Source organism: Cotesia glomerata, linkage group LG8 (genome assembly GCF_020080835.1).
Source record: "Cotesia glomerata isolate CgM1 linkage group LG8, MPM_Cglom_v2.3, whole genome shotgun sequence".
NCBI lineage: Eukaryota > Metazoa > Arthropoda > Insecta > Hymenoptera > Braconidae > Cotesia > Cotesia glomerata.
The window spans coordinates 2,348,910-2,371,351 of record NC_058165.1 but is presented as its reverse complement, the minus strand read 5'-3'; the positions used below and the strand labels follow the sequence as shown (position 1 = coordinate 2,371,351).

Sequence of the window (22,442 nt, the reverse complement as noted above, 5' to 3'; positions counted from 1 at the left end):
TCTCCTTTAAGAAAAGTACTACTTAAAGGTAAAAGAGCGTATAAAAAAAAGTTGTATTTTTTATACCAAATATTAAATAATAGTTTCACAAGACAAGTTATACTCAAATAACAGCCTCATATACAAATTACATCAAAATTAAGTAATAAAAAAAATCACAATGACAAATAACATTGAAATATTTTAAAATTTCCCGTTTTAATCGCCCTATTGAATATAACTACTGGTGCCGTTCACAGAACAGCTGTTTCATCATGATCATGCATCCAGAATCCAAATTTTATAATCACTATTTCTTAAAATAAATAATTTGACGTTTATAGCATTGACATTTTGACCATTTTTAGTTATTTTTTCAAAGTTAAGATTTCAATTGAACTATTTTCAGGCAATGTGTAGTACAACTATCGGTAGAAATCTACCTTCCATTTCGGGTTTGGCCGAATGGCATTTTTTTGATATATTTTCTTTTTTAACTTTAAAAAAATTGTATAGTTGAGGTTTTACTACCACAGAAAGTTTTTTTTTCACATTTTTAAACTACGAATATGTTTTTTTGTAAACTGGTCGAAAAAAAATTATGCGACCTTTTACCTTTAGATCACCAAAATTTGGAATTCTTAAAAGTAAAAGGGCCTATAATTAAAGACATACGTCCTTTTACCTTTATAATTTTTTTTTTCAATTTTAAGCGCAGAATGTGTCTTCTACTCGATTGGCAATAAAAAAAAAAATATGCGCCCTTTTACCTTTGCAAAGGTAATAAGGCGCATAAATTGTTATAAGCCCTTTTTCCTTTAGGCACACGATATATATGTATACATGAAAAATATATCAAAAATGCATGTGGGTACTCAAATGAAAGCTCTTGATGAGTGTAACATCAGGATGAGCTTATATCTTTAAAAACGTCAATATTTAAGAAAATACAGTGCAATTTAACAAAATTTATTATTTAATAAAGCAAAATTCTATTTATTTATAGTTCACTAGGGCAGTCACGTAGTGACTGCAAGGTTGCTAGCATATTTTTTACGAAGCTGATTGCTTTACTACTCCTCCAAGGTATTTACGAAGGTATCCGAACATTGTTATGAATATTTAAAACTTGTTGAGATCTAGGTCCACTTGAATAAAAAAATGATATTTTTATCAAAGTTTTCAGCAGAGATAAGGATCAAGAAAAATTGTAGATAAGATGAGATAAGAGTTTCTACCTGCTTGGGATAAGATCTCCAGCTTTGAGATTCCATACAGAAGACGCTCAAGAGGATCGTAAGAGCATATATATTTCACGAAGAAAGCTTTCGAGTATGTTAGACGGCGAATTGTACATATATATGTATATGGGTGATTCTCTGTAAGGACGTCTTAAATTTGTACAAAATTGTCCGACCAAATTATTTTTGATTTTATTAGAAAAAAAATTAACAAGGGCTACAAAACTATCAGCTGAATCATAATAAATAAACAGCCAAATTAATTTTTGCTTTTTCGATATTTGTGTATCTTTTGCCATATAAAATCACAGAAGACTGTTTGCCAGGGGACTGTTTTTTTTTATCAAATTGAGAAAAATCAAGCAAACTATTTCAATGCATTCAACTTTTCAAGTTCTTAATTAATGTTTACATTAATTAGAATAATATTAAGACTTATGGATCGAATTTTATAAATAAATTATAAATAAAAATAGTTGCCAGGGGACTGAGTTTTTAAGTGGCCCAGACACATATTTCCAGAACAAACGGTGCTTTGACACTAAATAAAATGTCGATAAAGCGCTAACAGCCCTACACGCATAAAACGATTTTGTTGGAATAACAAAAGACGGGATAACTGAAAAATTTGTTCCAGTAACAAATGAGTGTAGTTATAGCAACAAATTCATTAGTTGCATTAACAAAATGTTTTAACTTGTACTAACAAACCAATTTGTTAATTCACAAAATCAATTTGTTGCCCTAACAAAATCATTTTGTTGCTGTCATAAAATGACTTTGTTGCTGTTACAAAATGATTTTGTTGCAATAACAAAACTAATTTGCTGCTTAAATATTTTCCAAATCAGCTATAGCTGATTATAGCATATTTTTTAAATTATTTATTCTCTTAATTACTTTAACAAATTGTCTTTGTTACTCCAACAAATTCTCTTCGTTATTATAATAGCATAATTTTGCTGTTTCAACAAAAAAAATTTTTATACCCACACGGAATAAAATAATCTGTGGAAATGACAGATATGGGAATGTTAAATTGACATGGCCAGATTTTGTTAGATTTGCAAAGAAAAACTGTCAAATTTACATAAATAATATGTGAAAATAACATAACCATAAGATGTCAGATTTACAGATAAAAACTGTCAAATTTACAGTAATAATATGTAAAAAGTTAATTAGGGGAGCCTGGGGCACGACGGTCCCCTTAACGGTTTTTGAAGGTTCAAGACGGTTTTTGCGGCTTTTAACTATCAAATTCATTTATTTTCCGTCTGTTTCGAATAAATCAGTCGAAATTTTGCAAAAAATCAAACAAAAATTTTTTTTTGTGGGGTACGACGGTCTTCTCCCCAAAAAATCATATGAAAACAAATTTTATTTTTTTTTAAGCCAATATCATCAAAATCTAGATATTCTCCTCCCAGAAAACATCGTCGAGGGAAAACCACGATTCTTAAGTATCGCCCGAAGTCTTAAGTATCGCTGAGAACAAAGAAAAAAATCAAAATGAAGCAAAAAAAAGACCTCAGTTAAAAAAAAAAAAATTAGATTAAAACAAAAAAATTTGAAAAAATGCTTACATCTTTAAAAATGTCAATAGTTCACAAGATTCAAAGTTATTTCTTAATTATTGATATTTTTAAAGATGCACTGAGAAAAAAAAAATTTTTGTCCAGAAAAAAATTTCTTGGCTCAAAAATCGTTTAAGGTAGTACCTCCACGAAAAGCATATATCAAGAAATTTATGGAATTTTTTTTATCGAAAGATAAATATATTAATAATTCACCACCAAAATTTCAGATCAATTCACCGTACCGTTTTTGAGTAATTAATTTACAAAATTGCATCTTTTATACGTAGAGGTATATAGAGAGATGGTAAAGTTAGTATGAAATCTTCCGTACCACTCAAGTGATGCAAATAGATTTCATACTAACTTTACCATCTCTCTATACCCCTACGTGTCAAAGATGCAATTTTGAAAATTAATTATTCAAAAACGGTGCAGTGAATTGATCTGAAATTTTGGTGGTGAATTATTAATATATTTATCTTTCGATAAAAAAAATTCCATAAGTTTCTTGAAATATGCTTTTCGTGGAGGTACTACCTTGAGATGAATTTTAGTTTTTTGACAAAAAAATATCAATATTTATCATAATAAAATTTTTGCATTAATTTCGATAGATTTACAAACAAATAGGTTCACTTGAATTAAACAATAAATACTTCGATTAATTCGATCAATACTTGAGACAAGAAAATATATTCTTGAAAATTATCAAGAATATATATTCCTGTGACAAGAAAATTTTCTCAAGAGTAGTACTTTTTTTGTCAGTGTGTAAGCTCGTCCCGATGTTACGCTCATTAAGAGCTTCCACTTGAGTACCCACATGCATTTTTGATATATTTTTCATATATACATATATATAATATATATAAATATACAAAATATATGAAAAATTGATGTGGGTACTCAAATGAAACGTCTTGATGAGTGTAACATCGGTATAAGTTTATATCTTTAAAACTGTCAATAGTTCATAAGATACAAGGTAATTTCTTAATTATGTATCTAGGGATAGAGCATTTTTGAATGCAGCCTACACAGAAAAAAAATGTTCTTGAATCAAGTATATATTTTGAAGAGCTCAATATTCTTGGCTTGAGTAGAAAAATTCTTGATTTAAGAAAATTTTTCTTGATTTAAGGAAACTTTACTTAATTCAAGAATTTTTCGTCTTGATTCAAGACAATTACCCTCTTCAAAATTATATTCTTGGTTCAAGAATTTTTCTCTTGAATCAAGTTAATTTTTTTTCTGTGTAAGTACTTATCATCATAAATTGACTATTGGTGAGAATGATATTAAATCATGAAAAGGCCCAACTCCAGGTCAAGACTTTTCCAACCATACCAAATTTAATCATAAAAACCCATTTTATCATATAAATACACTGGCCACAGAATTTTGCTTATTCTCTTAACAGTATAGATAAATCTAATATTCATTATTATAGTTATATGTATCTTAATGCTTTTTACTTTCTATGGTTTGCAGATCTGAACAATTATTTTATGTGACCTAATTTTTTCAGTTAAAACTTTAATTTTTAAAATATTTTTTTGTTTATTGTTTACATTTCACGAAATGTGAAAATCTTACTCATAAATAACAAGTTCAATTTTTGTTTTAACATAAATTTAACTTTTTTTTTTTTAAAAGTGAATTTCACATTTTTTTAATGACATTATTACATTGAAAAACTGTAAAATTAACAGTTTTAGATTGACAGTTTTCACAATGTGAAAATAACATTTTTAACTTTGTAAAATTGACATTTTTGGGTTGACAGCGGTAAATCTGTAAATTTGACAGTTTTTTCTGTAATTTTGACAGAGTCTTTTTTTCCGTGCACTAAAGTATTTTGTCGAATCTACTTAAAGATTTTGCTATAGTAACCAAATTGTTATGTTGTTATAACATATCAATAACTTTGTTATAATCTAAATTTTGTTATTTTAACTTATAGTTTGTTATCCCTATGTTAACAAATTCATTTGTTACCACAACATATCTTAGGTTATCTTAACAAAATTTTTTTCTGCGTGTATAGTTATTAACTCAAGGCTAGTTAGATCCTTATAAACCTTACAAAAGGTAAAATAACACGCTGGATTTTTTTTTTGGCTTTGAACTTCTGGCAGGGGACTGTTCTTAAAATGCCTGGGACAAACTTTGGTTTAATGAATTTAATGAAACAAATTAACTTTCGGTACTTTTTATTGAAGAAGATTGTTAGTTAACTAATTAAGTTTATGAACATTATGGACCAAATTATATATTATTGACGAATAACTTAAAATTTAATCTTAAAGTTTTAATTTTGGGAATAGGACAGCCTAGGGGACTGTTATTTCGGTGGTTTACCAATTTATAGCAAAAAACCCAAAATTTATTTCATTTTAGTTTTCAATGCTCCAAATAGAAATGATTTTTTACTTTTGTAATAAATTTTTTTCAGTAACAAAATAATTTTTCTAGTAAAAAAATGCCTGGGACAGCAAAAAACATCCTTACAGAGAATCACCCATATGTATATGTATAGGGAGGATGAGAAGTGCTGAAAAAGGGAAAGAAAAAGGATAAGAGGCCAATATAGCTGCTATTTGGAGAATGTCCAGTTTGTAGTGCATTGCAAATTGGTGGTGGGACATCCGCTATTATTTAAAGCTAAGAGTTCACTATAGACATTTTATAGAGAGTGTACCAAGTTGTAAGTCGTAGATTTTACAATACATTGTACGTCGATCTAATGTTGCCAGACGTCTGCATGTCGTTGATATACATTGCTAAAGCGACACGACAACCACTACCAAAATTTTAACGTATGCATGCAATATATGTCGCTTTTGTATATACCAATATGTTTGTTCTTTAACATCCGTTCTTACAAGTACTGTGCTTTCAATTTGATGTGACGTTTATCTCTTGGAAATTTATGGTAGCTTATTTTTTTGAAGAAAATCACATTTTATTTTGGTAAAAATTATTATTATTATTATATTAAAACCTTAAACTATCAGATAAAAATAATTTTGAAAATCTCAGGTATCTATATAATTAAGAGAATAAGAAAAATTTTGTCTCCAGGATCCAAAATGAAGAAATGACCTTTTATCTTGGGAAATATTGACATTTTTAAAGATATAAGCTCACCCCGACATTACACTCATCAAGACCTGTTATTTGAGTACCAACATCAATTTTTCATATATTTTATATATTTATATATTTTACAAATACTATATATGAAAAATATATAAAAAGTCCATCTGGGTACTCAAATGAAAGCTCTTGATAAGTGTAACATCAAAATGAGCTTATAACTTTAAAAATATCAATCGTTGAGAAATGACATTGCTATCATATCAAGTAATGATATTTTTTCAAATATAAGCTCACTCCGACATTACAGTCATAAAAAATTTTCATTTGAGTACTCACATCAATTTTTCATATATTTTATACATTCATGTATTCCACAAATATCATGTATGAAAATATATCAAAAATGCATGTGGGTGCTCAATTGAAAGGTCTCGATGGGTGTAACATCGAAATGAATTTATATCTTAAAAAATGTCAATAATTAAGAAATTATAATGTTATCTTGTCAAGTAATGATATTTTTGAAGATATAAGCTCATTTCGACATTACACTCATTAAGACCTTTCATTTGAATACCCACATCAATTTTTCATATATTTATATATATTACATATATGTATATACGAAAAATATATCAAAAGGCATGTGGGTAGTCAAATGAAAGCTCTTGATGAGTGTAACATCAAGATGAGGTTACATCTTTAAAAATATCAATAATTAAGAAATGACCTTGTATCTTGTCAACTAATGATATTTATAAAGATTTAAGCTCATCCCGACATTACACTCATCAAGACCTGTTATTTAAGTACCCACATCAATTTTTCATATATTTTATATATTTATATATTTCACAAATACTATATATGAAAAATATATAAAAAATGCATGTGGGTACTCAAATGAAAGGTCTCGATGAGCATAACATTGAAATGAGCTTACATCTTTAAAAATATCAATAATAAAGAAATGACCTTATATTTTGTCAACTAATGATATTTTTAAAAATATAAGCTCATTTCGACATTACACTCATTAAGACCTTTCATTCGAATACCTACATCAATTTTTTATATATTTTATATATTTATATATATTATATATATGTATATATGAAAAATATATCAAAAATGCATGTGGGTACTCAAATAACAGCTCTTGATGAGTGTAACATTGGGATGAGCTTATATCTTTAAAAATATCAATAATTAAGAAATGACCATGTATCTTGTCAACTATTGATATTTTTAAAGATATAAGCTCACTCTAAAATTACACTAATGTCATCCGTAACAACCTTTCAACCAGCTAATTATTATTTGTTTAACACGATAACAGAAAAATATTTATTAATATATAATAGATCTAACTATTTATTAATAGTTACTTAAACTAATGCATAGTTCGAGTTACAAAAATAAAGTTTAGAACTATTTATTTTTATACTTGTGCCGTTATAATTCAGCTAACTATCTACATTATTTTTTATACAATATATTTTCTGTAGACTGGTTTTTACAATACTATAAATCTGAATTTTTTTATTGGTTGTCCAGTCTATTGCACGAATTTTTTTAACTAATTATTTATCTAATAATTTTTAATATCGTTCGCCTGTATTCCCTACAGGCATAAACGATTTTAAAATTCGTATATAAATTTGTCATTAAAGGTAAATTTGACTGAAAAAATAATTCAGACGGCCCAGACCAGGAATCGAACCTGGATACTTTTGGTATCGCGCCAACTGCTCTTCCCTTAAGCTATCCGAGACACTGTTCAGAATTACCATTCAGTCACCAATTACCATAAAGTATATTTCTAATGTATTTTATCTCAAATTTGTGATGATTGGTTGTTGTTGTACTACAACAACAACAACAACAACAACAACAACAACAACAACAACAACAACAACAACAACAACAACAACAACAAACTTCAGCAAATAGCTTATCGCTAACTTACTATCTACATTATTATTATTAATTTTATCTAAATTTTAAAAATATGAAATTTGTCGATAATAATTGAGATGTAAAAATTGGTACTTATTTAAACCGCTATCCAACTCGATATCAATATTTGAAAAAATAATAATAAGTAGATATAAGAACTTGGTTTTTATTCAAACCGTCAATTCACCCAGGTGGATTCATAGCGAGTGATATCGGAAAAATGTACGTTCCGAATTGTTATTCATGTAATCAAGATGCGAATATAAATTGCTTGGTTGGATTGTGTGGGGTGTCGATAGAAGCGAGAAGACTCCAAAAAAGTCAATTTCACTGTTTGTGTATATACTTTCTAACCTTCGCTACTGTTCATCCGTCTATACACACGGTTTTATTGAATTTTTTCAATGCGGAAAAATAAAACAATTCCTTTCTTCCTATATAAACTTGTCGTGAATTTGATGAAACTATTAATTTCATGCCAATGGATATTCAATTCTCTTTTTTTATCCACCCGTAAATTTGGAATAAAATTTTTTATGAAATATTGAAGAAGAAAACTTTTATTTTAATTTTAGAAGTTAATCAATTTTTTTTTTTTAACGTACTAACTTTTATCATTTTTCATTCATTTATTTATTTATTTTTTTTTTTTTTATGGAAACGCTTATTGAATTAAGTTGCGGGTTAAGGCGATAAAAAGTTGGAAAATAAATATTTATTAAGGGCTGTAAATATATACTTTCAGTAAAAATAATTTTTAGTATCGAACATAATATCAGTCATTTTATTCAATATAAACTTACTTCTGTTTTACATAAAAATTTTTATTTTAAGTTTATTTTTAGTGGATGCTTAGAATAAATCGTTTTTATTGAGCCAAGTAATAAAATTTCTTCAATAAAAGTTTAACCGATGCAAAAATTGTATTTTTTATTAAAATAATGATGATAGAAAATAATAATAATAATTTTAATTTTAATTATAAGAACCAGCAACTTTGCAGTCACTATGTGACTGCATTAGTAAACTATAAATAAATAAAATTTTGCGTTATTAAATCCGATCAAAAACAGTTCCACTGTAAAAAATAGCGCCAAGTTCACGTTCATAAAACTATTATAAGAACAAAATTTTTTTCCTTTACAAAAAGATATAAAATAAAAAAATTAAAAAATCCAAGTAACTGATATGATTGTATATGATTTTCGATAGTTAAAAAAAATTTTGTTGTAAATTTAAAATTGAAAAAAAAAATAATTTTGGAATGTACTTGGTGTGCGTGGTAGCACAATATTTTTTGTTCTTGTAAAATTCGTGAAATCGATCTATTATGATTTAAAAAAATTTGAATTACACAATGACGCACACCAAGTACATTCCAAAATTTTTTTTTTTTCAATTTTAAATTTACAATAAATTTTTTTTTAATTATCGAAAATCATATACAATCATATCAGTTATTTGGATTTTTTAATTTTTTAATTTTATATCTTTTTGTAAAGGAAAAAAATTTTGTTCTTATAATAGTCTTATGAACGTGAACTTGGCGCTATTTTTTACAGTGGAACTGTTTTTGATCGGATTTTAGTATTTTTTGTAATTATAATAAAAGTTTTGACAATTTTAATTTAATACTTTTTCGCGAAAATTAAAAGTAAATAAATAAAAGAATAATTACCGGCAAAACACTAATATCCATCAACATGTGTGTGTGTGTGTGTGTGTGTGTGTGTGTGTGTGTGTGTGAGTGTGAACCCTTCTAAGATTTTAGTTAATTTTTCTTTGGTACCAACTGAAATCTCGCGTTGGCTGCACTTTTCATGGCAAACTATCCCCTTGAAGCTACAGTTTATGTAAAAATAATTTCAGCGCACTCTGGCGGCCGTAGATGCAAGCTGTGAATTACCTTTTTTTAGTGTAGTTGCGTATCTATAGGAGAATTACTACACATTTTTATTTTATCTAGTCTGTGGCGCTGACCTTTCCCCATCGAAAAAAAGTCAGGATCGAAATTTTTGAGCTTGCTATAGTATGTGCTTATAAAATTTAATAATTTCAAGTAAATTAATTGTTATAAGTGAATATAATTAATTAATACGGTAAAATAAAGTTATGAATTACTGTTATAATAAACAATTTAGGGAAAAAAGTACCGTAAAAATAAATAAAATTTTGCAACCTCAAAATGCCGTTCTGCTTACAGGTAACACAGTCGGTAGTCTGGCGCTCCGTTTACAACGGATTTGAACGGAACTTGGTGCTAGATTCTACCGAATCTGTGGATAATGAATTTTGTTGAATTGCACTGTACTTTCTTAAATATTGACGTTTTTAAAGATATAAGCTCATCTTGATGTTACATTCATCAAGAGCTTTCATTTAAGTACCCACATGCATTTTGATATATTTTTCATATATATATATATATATATATATATATATATATATATATATATATATATATATATATATGGGTAATTCTCTGTAAGGACGTCTTAAATCTGTACAAAATTGTCCGACCAAATTATTTTTGATTTTATTATAGAAAAAATTAACAAGGGCTACAAAACTATCAGCTTAATCATAATAAATCAACTTTTCAAGTTCTCAATGAATGTTTCCATTAAGTTAACTGTCCGAGCTGTTGGTGCGTAACCAAAAGATCCGGGTTCGATTCCCGGTCCGCGCTGTCCGAATTATTTTTCTTTTTTCTAAGTTAAAGTTAATCAATATGACTTTTAAGACCTTATTTAACTAAAAATAGTTTAAGTAATTATTAGGGTTCAATATAATAAATAATTTTAGGTATAAAAATTTCAATCAAATAGTAGTGCTATTCAACTAGATTTTTCTTTCAGTGTACTTAACAAACTAAAATTGCACAAATTTCGTAATTTAGTTCATCAAAAATTATTTTAACTAGCACACTATATTTCCCTTTCTCTAAAACAAGTTACTTACGTTAATCAGAAGCCACAGAAAGCCAAGTTAATTTTCCTTAATTCGACCCTCGAGTTTCGAAAGTTTCATAATCACTCTAAGATATTCCGAAGCAGACTAAGTAAAGCATATTTCTATATTCTATCCCGAGACTACAAGTTCCAGCACTTTGTCATCAGCCGATGCAAATTTAACAAGAATCTTCCATCACTCATCAGCAAGTCATTCAACTTGACTCAATGGACCAGGTACGGGTAGTTAAGTAGTGCGTCAGTTGATTGCGCTCCTAATAGCTGTGAATAACCTGCGGGGTTGGGTTTAGGGTTGTGGTTTAACCAACCAACCGATAGATGGCTAATTTACACAATCACTTGTGAGTCAAATGTGTTAAGGAGCATTCCATGCGAATTGGAAAAATGACTAAAATTTTTTAATTTCTCTAATTTATTATAATTTAGTCCTAATTTATTATTAAAAGTTTATATTTTACTAATTTGTAAAGAAAATTTCTTTTTAATCAATAAGAAAATCAATTTTTCTCTCCTAGTAACTTTTCAGCTGTACTAACTTGTATCCGAGTCAAATGTTGTTTTAATAGTATTAACAACAAATTTATTTTATGTTTGTTATTAACTAACATATTTACTATCATAGTCTTGAGAACAAATTTTGTTTATGTTCGTTATTAATTAACACCTAAGTTTATCAAGATCGTGTTGTCAGCATGCTAAATCCTTTATTTGTGTTTTTTAATTAGTTTTTTTTAATCATCCTAAATAATTAATAGTTAAATATATAAACAATAATGTTTCGAAGGTTGAAATAATATAAAAGTCTTTTTAATAAACAACTTGATGTAAACATTTAGTACTTGTCCCACCAGTCACAAATGCCTGATGTCCCACCAGTCACAATAAAAACAAATTTTTTTAATTGTTTCTACGTAGGTAATCAGTCTAATTCTTCATAATATTCAATGTTTGTAGGATCAATTTTGTATTTTCGAGGGAAGTATTTTTTAAAAGTTTAGTGGACGAACTGAAATTGGACTTTAAGTATACCTTTGGTAAGAGAGAAGGATTTGTTCTTAGTCCTACCAGTCACACTCAGTCAAATGATAATTACAAGAAACCTAAAAAGTAATGGAGGTTTTTGACAAAAGGATCTTGTTAATTAGTTATTCTTCTAAACAATCAGATAAATTTTACTATAAGAGCATTTCAAGCGAGAAAATGAATAAAATTTTTAAATTATTCTAATTCAGTCCTGAATTATGATTAAAATTCTATATTTTACTAATTTGTAAATAAAATTTCTTTTTAATCAATAAGAAAATCAATTTTTCTCTCCTAGTAACTTTTCAGCTGTACTAACTTGTATCCGGGTCAAATGTTGTTTTAATAATTTTAAGAACAAATTCATTTTATGTTTGTTATTAACTAACATATTTATTAGTATAGTTTTAAGAACAAATTTTGTTTATGTTCGTTATTAATTAACACCTAAGTTTATCAAGATCGTGTTGTCAGCATGCTAAATCTTTTATTTGTGTTTTTTAATTAGTTTTTTTCTAATTATCCTAAATAATTTATAGTTAAATATATAAACAATAATGTTTCTAAGGTTGAAATAATATAAGTCTTTTTAATAAACAACTTGATGTAGACATTTAGTACTTGTCCCACCAGTCACAAATGCCTGTCCCACCAGTCACAATAAAAACAAATTTTTTTAATTGTTTCTACGTAGGTAATCAGTCTAATTCTTCATAATATTCAATGTTTGTAGGATTAGTTTTGTATTTTCGAGGGAAGTACTTTTTAAAAGTTTAGTGGACGAACTGAAATTGGACTTTAAGTATACCTTTTGTAAAAGAGAAGGATTTGTTCTTAGTCCCACCAGTCACACTCAGTCAAATGATAATTACAAGAAACTTAAAAAGTAATGGAGGTTTTTGACAAAGGGATCTTATTAATTAGTTATTCTTCAATATTATTAGATAAATTTTACTATAGTATAAGTTTCAGTTTCATAATTATATATAATTGAAGGGATTCCAGAGTCAAATGTCCCACCAGTCGCTATGGAATACCCCTTAAGTAAATGGCCTGTATATATTAGGCTATTTTAAACACTTACGTCCTAATCCGGTTCAGGGTCAACTACTTTATGTCCCTTACTTTATGGAGGTGTCGTTAATTCAGATCATTAGCCATGATAAGGCATAATTACGTAGGACGATACACACACGAATTATGGCCCAAAAAGAGGATCTTAGTCGTAACTAAGGGTGACTTAGTACGTCTCGGTATCGACTTATTGCTATCTTACGCTTCAATGCCTACGTATTCCAGTGATTTACGGCAGATTAAATTGTTTTCATTGTTCGAGTTCAATCGGAGAGGATTGAGGATGGAGATAGTCTATTAAAAAAAAAAAAAAAATAAAAAAAACTAGTAAATTGAAAGCTTTTGTTTTGGAAATTTTTTTTATTTATGTATAGAAAATCACCCATTTAATCGTTGATATACATGAAAAAGTATAAAGGGATGAAAAGAGACCTGTTTTTTATGCTAACGAGCTGAAAAGATTTTTTCAGCGGACCATTATTGAAATTGCAATGGCGTTTATTGACTTTTCCGTCATAGATTCGGCTTACATCGCTGTCTAAAATAAATAGTGAGTGAATTGAAATTTTTCTTTGAATAAATCTGTTAGCTGTATCGGAAATGTATTTGAGAACATGTAGGACAGGTGAATATTTAAATTTTGAACAAATTGGAACGCTTATTGACCAAATTATTAAATAAAAAATCATTAAACTTGTTAGAAGTACGTAAATGATAGTCTTTGTAAATTGATTTTATTTTTAAATTTAATCATTGAAAAAAAAATAGCTAATTGATAAATAAATATGTAGTGCTCGCGCATAAAACTGCCTTATCTCAGGACCCATCACATATTCAACTAAATAAACTTTACTATAAAGAAATTACTAATAAACTTACAACCAATATAATCGGAGAGATTGATTTAATTTTTTGGTTATTCTTTATTTTAGTTTAGATTACTTATAAGCCAGAATTATTAAAATCCAGCTAGGTTACAGTAGAAAACTAATTATCAACAAAAAATTTCATTTACTATACTTTGATGTAGGCCTTAAGAGAGTGCCAAAAGTAAATTATCTAGTTTTATTTTTCTAACCAGTGTTTAGAGTATTTACAGTGAGTCTGATAACCTCCTTCAGTGGATTTTACATGTGTTTCAAATAAACAAACCGATATATTCAATTGGCATTTATTGTCACTGGTCCAGACTGAATTACCGACGTTAGGCTGTACTACATGTTCTTAATGTTAATTTTTAAAAATAAGAGAGCACGATAAATTTATTTCTGGTTTAATTTATAATTTCTTCATTGAAAATAACGAGGAACGACAATATTATATAATTTTTTTGTTTAACTTATTTTTATAAAGATTGTTTTGGATTTATTTCTTCATCATTTTCAGCAAAGTATTTTTCGTTAGTAATTTTTTGACTCTTGTTTTTCTATTTTTAAATCTTTCAAAATTCATAATTAATTCTAACTAGAGCGTATAAATTCTTTTTTTTAATACTTTTTTTGATTAATATTTTCTATATTTTGTGTCACGTGGTATACTGATCATAATCTTCGAGACGGTTAATTTTATCTATGTGATTATATTTATTTATCAGGTATAAAATAAAGTTATTCGTTAATTATTATAAACAGTTTTGAATTGTTATTTTTAGTGTGTAAATTGCAATAAATTAAAAAAACTAAAGTTAATTTTGAGGTTGTTAAATGTCACGTGGGGACTTTCTATAGTAAATTTAGAAGATAGGCATAGTCTGTGACGTGGCAGCGCGGCGCTGTATATCCTCTGTAGACCTATAGACTGTATGATATAGTCATAACTAGTTGAACAGTCATAGAGCGAACTACGTGTCTGCTACTAAGTTATTTCTGCACAAATTTCATTCAAATCAACACAGTTTTTATTATTTTTAATCGTTAATTTAATTTCGTTTAAGTGTTTATTGTAATTAAATTATAAATAAATAGTTAATTTGTTTGTTTATTAATTTAAATTTTTTTAATCCTGTGAAATAGTTTTAAGTATAAAAATCTAAGTGTATCCTAACCTATTTTCCTACCACGTGTTTATTAATAATTAATTTACTTTTTAAATATTTCATCTTTATAATAATGGAAAACTTAAGCCGCAAGTCATTCAACAACAAAATAATGAGGTCCATCATGTCAATGGAAAAGGAAATTGACATAACTAAAAAGCCGCCAACTCCGGGAAAATTAATTTTAAAATACTTCCCGGAGGATTATGCCAAGTTCAACCAGCCTCTTCCGGTTCGAGAGCTGTTTGTACCCCAGCAGGAAGAAGAACCTCAACAGGAGGAGCCCGAAGACCAAGCAGAAGAAGAAAACATTCCCGAGCAACCTCAGAGGCTAGACCGGACGGCTCAGAGGTACAATTTCAGTGTTTTACCCCGAGACACCCGCCCTATTGCCATTCCGAAATTTCGGAATGTCAATAGAAGTGTGTTTTTCGGGAACACTGATATTAATAGGTCCCAGGCCATTACAAGAAGGATGCCTCGAGACGAACCGGCTCCTATTCCAGCCCCGACGGAGGACAGGCTGAGAGGAGTATTAGAGCGTTTAAAGAGTCGCTCGAAGGAGACGAACCCGGGCAAGAGGAAAGCCCAAGTCATCGATGTGGTCCAGCCAGCCCCGAAGAAACGAAGGGGTAACAAATAAATTAATTGACATGTTTTTTTTTCAGGTTATTTTTAAGCTTTAGTTTTAATTAATCTAATACAATTTTGTCTTTATTATTTTTATTTTTAGCTTATTTTTTATTTAATTATTTTAAGTTAGTTTAAGGATTTAATTATAGTCATTAAATATTATGGTGGAGGGTATATAAATTTAAGGGTAGTTTTAAGAAATTAAATGCCGACCGGGTGGTTGGCCTTTAGTGACATTTCTTTTTTGTGATATTGCTTTGATATTATTCAATCAAGAAATGTTTCTATTAGACATCCTTATTAAGGCATTCCTGGAAGTTACATATTTATCATATTTTAAAAATTTGAATTTTTTTATCAATATTATATCTCCTTTAGTGCATATTACATGTCTTTTAAATAAACAAACCGATGTATTAAATTGGCATTGGTTGAGACTGAATTACTGACATTAGACTGTACTACAAGTTCTTAAAAATAAATTTAAAGTCTAGAATCAATAAAGTTAAACTCTTAAATGAGGAATCGAATAAAAAATAAATGATATTTTTTTAGTGTTAGATTAATTTAAGGAAAACCTGCGTCTCAGAATTCCAAAACAGGCACAAGCCAAGACAAGGATCTCTATATTCCGGCAGGGTCAAGTTGTTTTGGTATGAGAGGCTTGAAATTGTGCTTCAGTCTTTGTAATTCCACAACATGGTTCCTCGATTCTCGAGGATCTGTTGGATTAACATTTACTCGTCATATCACAACGTACTGACAATATCTTACTTAAGATGTCGAATAATATCCACCTTGTATTTATTTACATACATACATTTTTATGGTAGCCAAGATAACGTCGAACATGACTTAGAAAGTTAACTTGTAAATTTTTTTTTTAATAAAAAAAAATTTCTAATTCACAGCCAATGAGTTTAAATTTTAGTGCTTGAACATTATGGACTAAAAGTATAATAAATCTGAGTTTTTTATACCGACAATAAATTTACTCTATCAAATTTATTGTTCCTGCGATAAATATTTCATCAGTTATAACATCCTGAGAAAAGTATAAATTCCGAAAAATAAATCGCAGCTGTTATATACTCAAAATTTATTTTTACTATATTAAAACATAAAATTAAAAATTTTAATTTAAACGGTTTTATTAATTCTAAATGTCAATTGAAAATATAATAAAAATTTTATTTAACTTAAGAATCTTTCTTCTTAAATTAAATCAAGACAATTAAGCTCTTCAAATAATTTTCTTGGTTCAAAAATTTTTTTCTTAATTCAAATTAATTTTTTTTAAGTTTTAAGTTATCTTCTCAGAATTTATAAAATAAATAAACGACAATTAAAATTAACAATTAATATACAGAGCAATTTAATCGTTTTCACGATTTTTAAATAAAAAAACAAAATTTTGAATTAACTTTCTCTCTTAGTACAAGAAAAATTTTTTTTTCTGTTTGAATTATTTTTGAAATTTTAATTATTACAAATATTCCAATTTTCTCAACGTATATAATTGTAATTATAAAATCATAAGTCAGCTCAAAGTTATCTCCCTTGAGCATTTAATGAGACACTAAACAAGCTTAATAGGCAAGTTGAATGACCTGTCGACGATGACAAGAATTTAAACTATTGAAGCCACACATGGTGGAAAGAAATGTGTGCGCTCCTTCCAAAAGGAAAGGTATGATATTTAAATTCACTATTTTACCACGTGGAAAGGAATGTCCTACTTTCCTCCCTAGTATAACTCCCCACTACTTTCCGCATTTCTTAGATTTCTCTTGCTCAAACGATCTTATAAAACTTCTTGAATTTTTAATTATAAAAGCGCTTTATAGTTCATAATTAATAAGACAAATGTTAATTAAATAAACTAGTTTTATATGTCCTGTGTAATAAAATTCAAAAGAAAAGAAAAATTATTAAGAAAAATAACAAAAGTCATTCTTTCCGTGCTTTTATCTAGCACGAAAGCACGTCTGAAACTCAGAAACCAATTCTAGAGTCGTTATAAGTCGAGTCTGAGGAATCCTTCAAGCTTTACTCTCTCATCATTTTCAGCACAACTTTTCTAGACCCTCTAACCCATCTATCTGCCGAAAAAACCTTTTATTCCTCTGTCAGGATACAAGCGGCATTCACGTCGATGAATCCAAATGGATTATATTACTTTCAATTCACTTGATTTTCATTCCGGTCACTTTTTCTGTTTTGAATCTTAAAATATTTTTATTGTATAAATACAATCTTGGTACTGTCAATTTTTGAAGAGAATAAACTTTCATCTGATGGATAGTTAGCTGAATTATAATGTTACAAGTATAAAAATATTTCTAAACTTTTATTTTGTAGTTACTCGAACTATGCATTAATTTAAGTAACTATTGATAAATAGTTACATCGACTATATTTTAATAAAAATTTTTCTGTTATCGTGTTAAGCAAAAAATTATTAGCTGACTGAAAGGTTGTTACGGACGGTGTCTCAGATAGCTTAACTGTCCGAGCCCTTGGTGCGTAACCAAAAGATCCGGGTTCGATTCCTGGTCCGGGCTGTCCGAATTATTTTTCTGTTTTCTAAGTTAAAGTTAATCAAGATGACTTTTGAGTCGATATTTAACTAAAAATAGTTTAAGTAACTGTTGTGGTTCAATATAATAAATAATTTTAGGTACAAGAACTTCAATTAAATAGTGGTGATGCTATTTAACTAGATTTTCCTAGTTCAGAGAACTATATTTTTTTCTCAGTGCATGAATGGTGTCAAGAAGATGGAATTAAATGTACACTGAGAGAAGAGTGAATAGTTAGCTGAATTATAACGTCACAGGTATAAATATATAGTTTTCTGAACTTTTTTTTGTACACGGAAAAAAGTAAACTGTAATATTCACTCGGATTCTGGTTAATTTTTATAGTTTCAAACAGTAAAGCGGACATCGGGGTGGCAAAAATATAAATATTACAGAACTTAATGTAGAAAGTATAAAAGCCACAATTTATAATTTAATATCCAAAATAAGTGATTAGTAGCTGTCACTATAGTAAATAACGACTCTTTCATCTTAAAAAATTACAGTTTCAAACAGTAAAAATTGCCATTTTAATATATAGTCCATATTATGAGGAGAAGGGGAACTCAGATGAAAGAAAAGGGGGTCTCACTCTGGGAGAATTTAACATTTGAAACAGTAAAAATTGTACTTTTAAAATATACATTTTACCAGTCCAAGCAAGTCAATAATTACAGTTTGATTTTTAGCGTTGCGTTTAAAATTTACCATTTTACTTTGTAAATATTGACGTTGCTTGTATTAGAAATTTACTAACTTTATTTTATACTTTTCACATATCATAAGATCATTTCTTAGGTACGAAATGATAAATATCAAAGTCTGAATTGTTAATTATTATACTTTAACATTTTAGACATTCATATAGCAAATATTACTGTTTGAAATAGTATTTTCTTCCATGTAAAGAGTAAATTATAACGTTTAAATGGTAAATATTATATAGTGAATAGTAAAATCACGATTTTACTGTTTGAAATGGTAATTTTTAGCAGTTGATCATAGCTTATTATAAATCGACTGTTATTTATTGCAGTTTACTTTTTTCCGTGTAGTTACGCGAACTATGCATTAGTTTAAGCAACTATTGATAAATAGTTAGATCGACTATATTTTAATAAATGTTTTTCTGTTATCGTGATAAACAAAAAATTATTAGCTGACTGAAAGTTGGTTACGAATGATGTCTCAGATAGCTTAACTGTCCGAGCCCTTGGTGCGTAACCAAAAGATCCGGGTTCGATTCCCGGTTCGGGCTGTCCGAATTATTTTTCTGTTTTCTAAGTTAAAGTTAATCAAGATGATTTTTCAGCTGATATTTAACTAAAAATAGTTTAAGTAACTATTTGGGTTCAATATAATAAATAATTTTAGGTATAAAAACTTTAATTAAATAGTGTCAATGCTATTTAATTAGTTCAGAGATCCATATTTTTCACTCTGTATAATTAATAACCAATTTTCTATGAAAAAATAAAAAAAAACTGCAAACCGAGAACGAATTGCATTTATAGGTTTATTGCTCACTAGTTTTTCCACGAGCCATTCACTTTATTGGTCCAGTAAATTCGTGTCATTCCATTGAATACAGCTTGGGTGAAACAGTGTTAGCAGTAGTGGAGGTGAAGGTAGAGGCAGACGTGCGGAGTAAGTAGAGTAATAGTACACTGCGGGGAAAAGCTTCGGAGCTTCGGAGCTTTAGTGAGCTGTACAGAGAGTATATAGTATCATAGGCTATCATCAGTTGGGTGTGGCTCTTACTCAAATGTCAGGTACTTGCGGTCGTGCCAACAAGCTGAGGGAATTCGAAATGCACAAAGGTGCTCATCGATACTTGCCAGGATTGGTTGACGAGCAAGTGCCCGTGGATGTATGTCCATCAGACTCTCTAGGTCGTGCTACCGAGCTACCTGTATTCAACCTACACATCTTTACCTATATCCACGTCTGATAGGTTAATCCTTCATTTCGGACCTGTCACTCTCACGGCCTCAATTTCCGATGGGACGAATCCTTCACGGACTTGTACTTTTATTTTATGCCGCAAAGTTATTTTAGGACCATCAATTTAATTAGTTCGTTTGTCATAGATGTTGAGTCGTGAATTATTTGAAATCTATTGCCACTTTTTTCACTAAAATAGTATTATTTAGTTATTTTATATCAACGTCGATAGAAAAAATCATTTTTAATCTTAAGGAGATCCACGCGAAGTAGTCAAATTATTAAAACTTCCTGAAAATTTGTAAATTCAATCTACGTAGCCTGATAATTAATAGAAAAATTATAACAGTAGGTTTTCGGGGATTAATCAAATAATTAGATTTGAAAATTGTAATTTTTACATGTAAAATGGAGATTCCACCAGCCGTATATTTGGTTAAGAATTTAATGCAATTAACGATTTTAAAAAAATTTTATTTTCATTGAATTTGATTGAAAAAATAATAAGCTAAAGATTAAAACAATAAAAAAGTAGCTTTTCGAACGTATTACGGAGATATTTTATATTTTTTATGAAAAATCACTCGGACACTTGCGTTATTTAAAGTCTTGTATTTGACTTGGCAACACCGCTTGCTTAGTTACCCAAAGCATAAGTAACCAAGGTTTTTTACATGCTAGAACATCTTAGTCATTTTAGTTAGACAGTAAACATAAATAAATTTGAAGGTTAGGGACACTCTTTTTGTGTTGTCAAGTGTATACCGGTAATTCAGAGTGCTGTATTTTTTATTAGTCAATTAAATGTTATAGTCTACTGTCCCCACTACGAAACTTTTCTGGAAGTAATTACTAAACTCAATTTTTTTTTGTTTTAATGTAAAAAAATTCAAGGAATCCAATGGTGTAATTACTTCCAGAAAAGTTTCGTAGTGGGGACAGTAGACTATTAATAATTATTTAATGAGTAAATTTATCGGAAATTTCCTCAAAAATGTTATTAATTAATTTAAAAATTAATTTTAAGATAACGAAAGTATTTCTACGTATTATTTTTTTATAGACACACGGAAAAAAGTAAACTGTAATATTCGCTCGGATTCCGGTTAATTTTTATAGTTTCAAACAGTAAAGCGGCCATCGGGGTGCCAAAAATATAAATATTACAGAACTTAATGTAGAAAGTATAAAAGCCACAATTTATAATTTAATATCCAAAATAAGTGATTAGTAGCTGTCACTATAGTAAATAACGACTCTTTCATCTTAAAAAATTACAGTTTCAAACAGTAAAAATTGCCATTTTAATATATAGTCAATATTATGAGGAAAAGGGGAACTTAGATGAAAGAGAAGGGGGTTTCACTCTGGGAGAATTTAACATTTGAAACAGTAAAAATTGTACTTTTAAAATATACATTTTACCAGTCTAAGCAAGTCAATAATTACAGTTTGATTTTAAGCATTGCGTTTAAAATTTACCATTTTACTTTGTAAATATTGACGTTGCTTATATTAGAAATTTACTAACTTTATTTTATACTTTTTACATATCATAAGATCATTTTATAGGTACCAAATGATAAATATCAAAGTCTGAATTGTTAATTATTATACTTTAACATTTTAGACATTTACATAGCGAATATTACTGTTTAAAATAGTATTTTCTTCCATCTAAAAAGTAAATTGTAACGTTTAAATAGTAAATATTATATAGTGAATAGTAAAATCACGATTTTACTGTTTGAAATGGTAATTTTTAGCAGTTAATCATTACTTATTATAAATCGACTGTTATTTATTACAGTTTACTTTTTTCCGTGGATTATTTACACTAGGAGGGTACTTGAATCTCTTTAATTCAAAATCTCCAAATATTAATTGTCATCGCTAACAGTTCAAGGCTCTAGAGATATCGAAACTATTTCCCCAAGACTATGTATGCAAATGTGTTAACTTTTAACCGAATTGACCGATCGGAATTGGGATTGCGGAATTCGAGTTTCCCTTAGTTTAGATTTTCTGCAAATTCAACCTGAATCGGTTAAGTAAACTCTGCGGACTGTTGAAAGATCCATCAAGTCAATAGAAACAATCTTCTAAAAAAAAAAAAAAAAATTATCTCAACAAAAATAATTTTATCTAGCATTCTTCTTAAAAATACAAACTTTGCAGAATAAATAATAAATTTATATAATTGTTAATTATAAGTTTAATTTTATTCACGTAAAAAAAAAGGTTAAAAATAATATTTCCTTCAAACAAATAAACTAGATCTCGTACATTAAGTTCACGGAAGAAAAAAAAATCATTCG

At 28.3% G+C, this 22,442-nt stretch overlaps 2 long non-coding RNA genes across 2 annotated transcripts in view; both read right to left on the bottom strand.

The window, feature by feature from the left end:
- The window catches only part of LOC123270323, a 124,670-nt gene that overhangs the window by 9,810 nt on the left and 92,418 nt on the right, over positions 1-22,442 (bottom strand). The window lies entirely within an intron of this gene.
- On the bottom strand, positions 3,204-19,240 carry LOC123270324. Its single transcript, XR_006510568.1, has 3 exons — positions 19,222-19,240; positions 5,906-5,912; positions 3,204-3,318 (listed from the first exon to the last, which is right to left on the bottom strand). It is a non-coding gene; the product is annotated as an uncharacterized LOC123270324 (long non-coding RNA).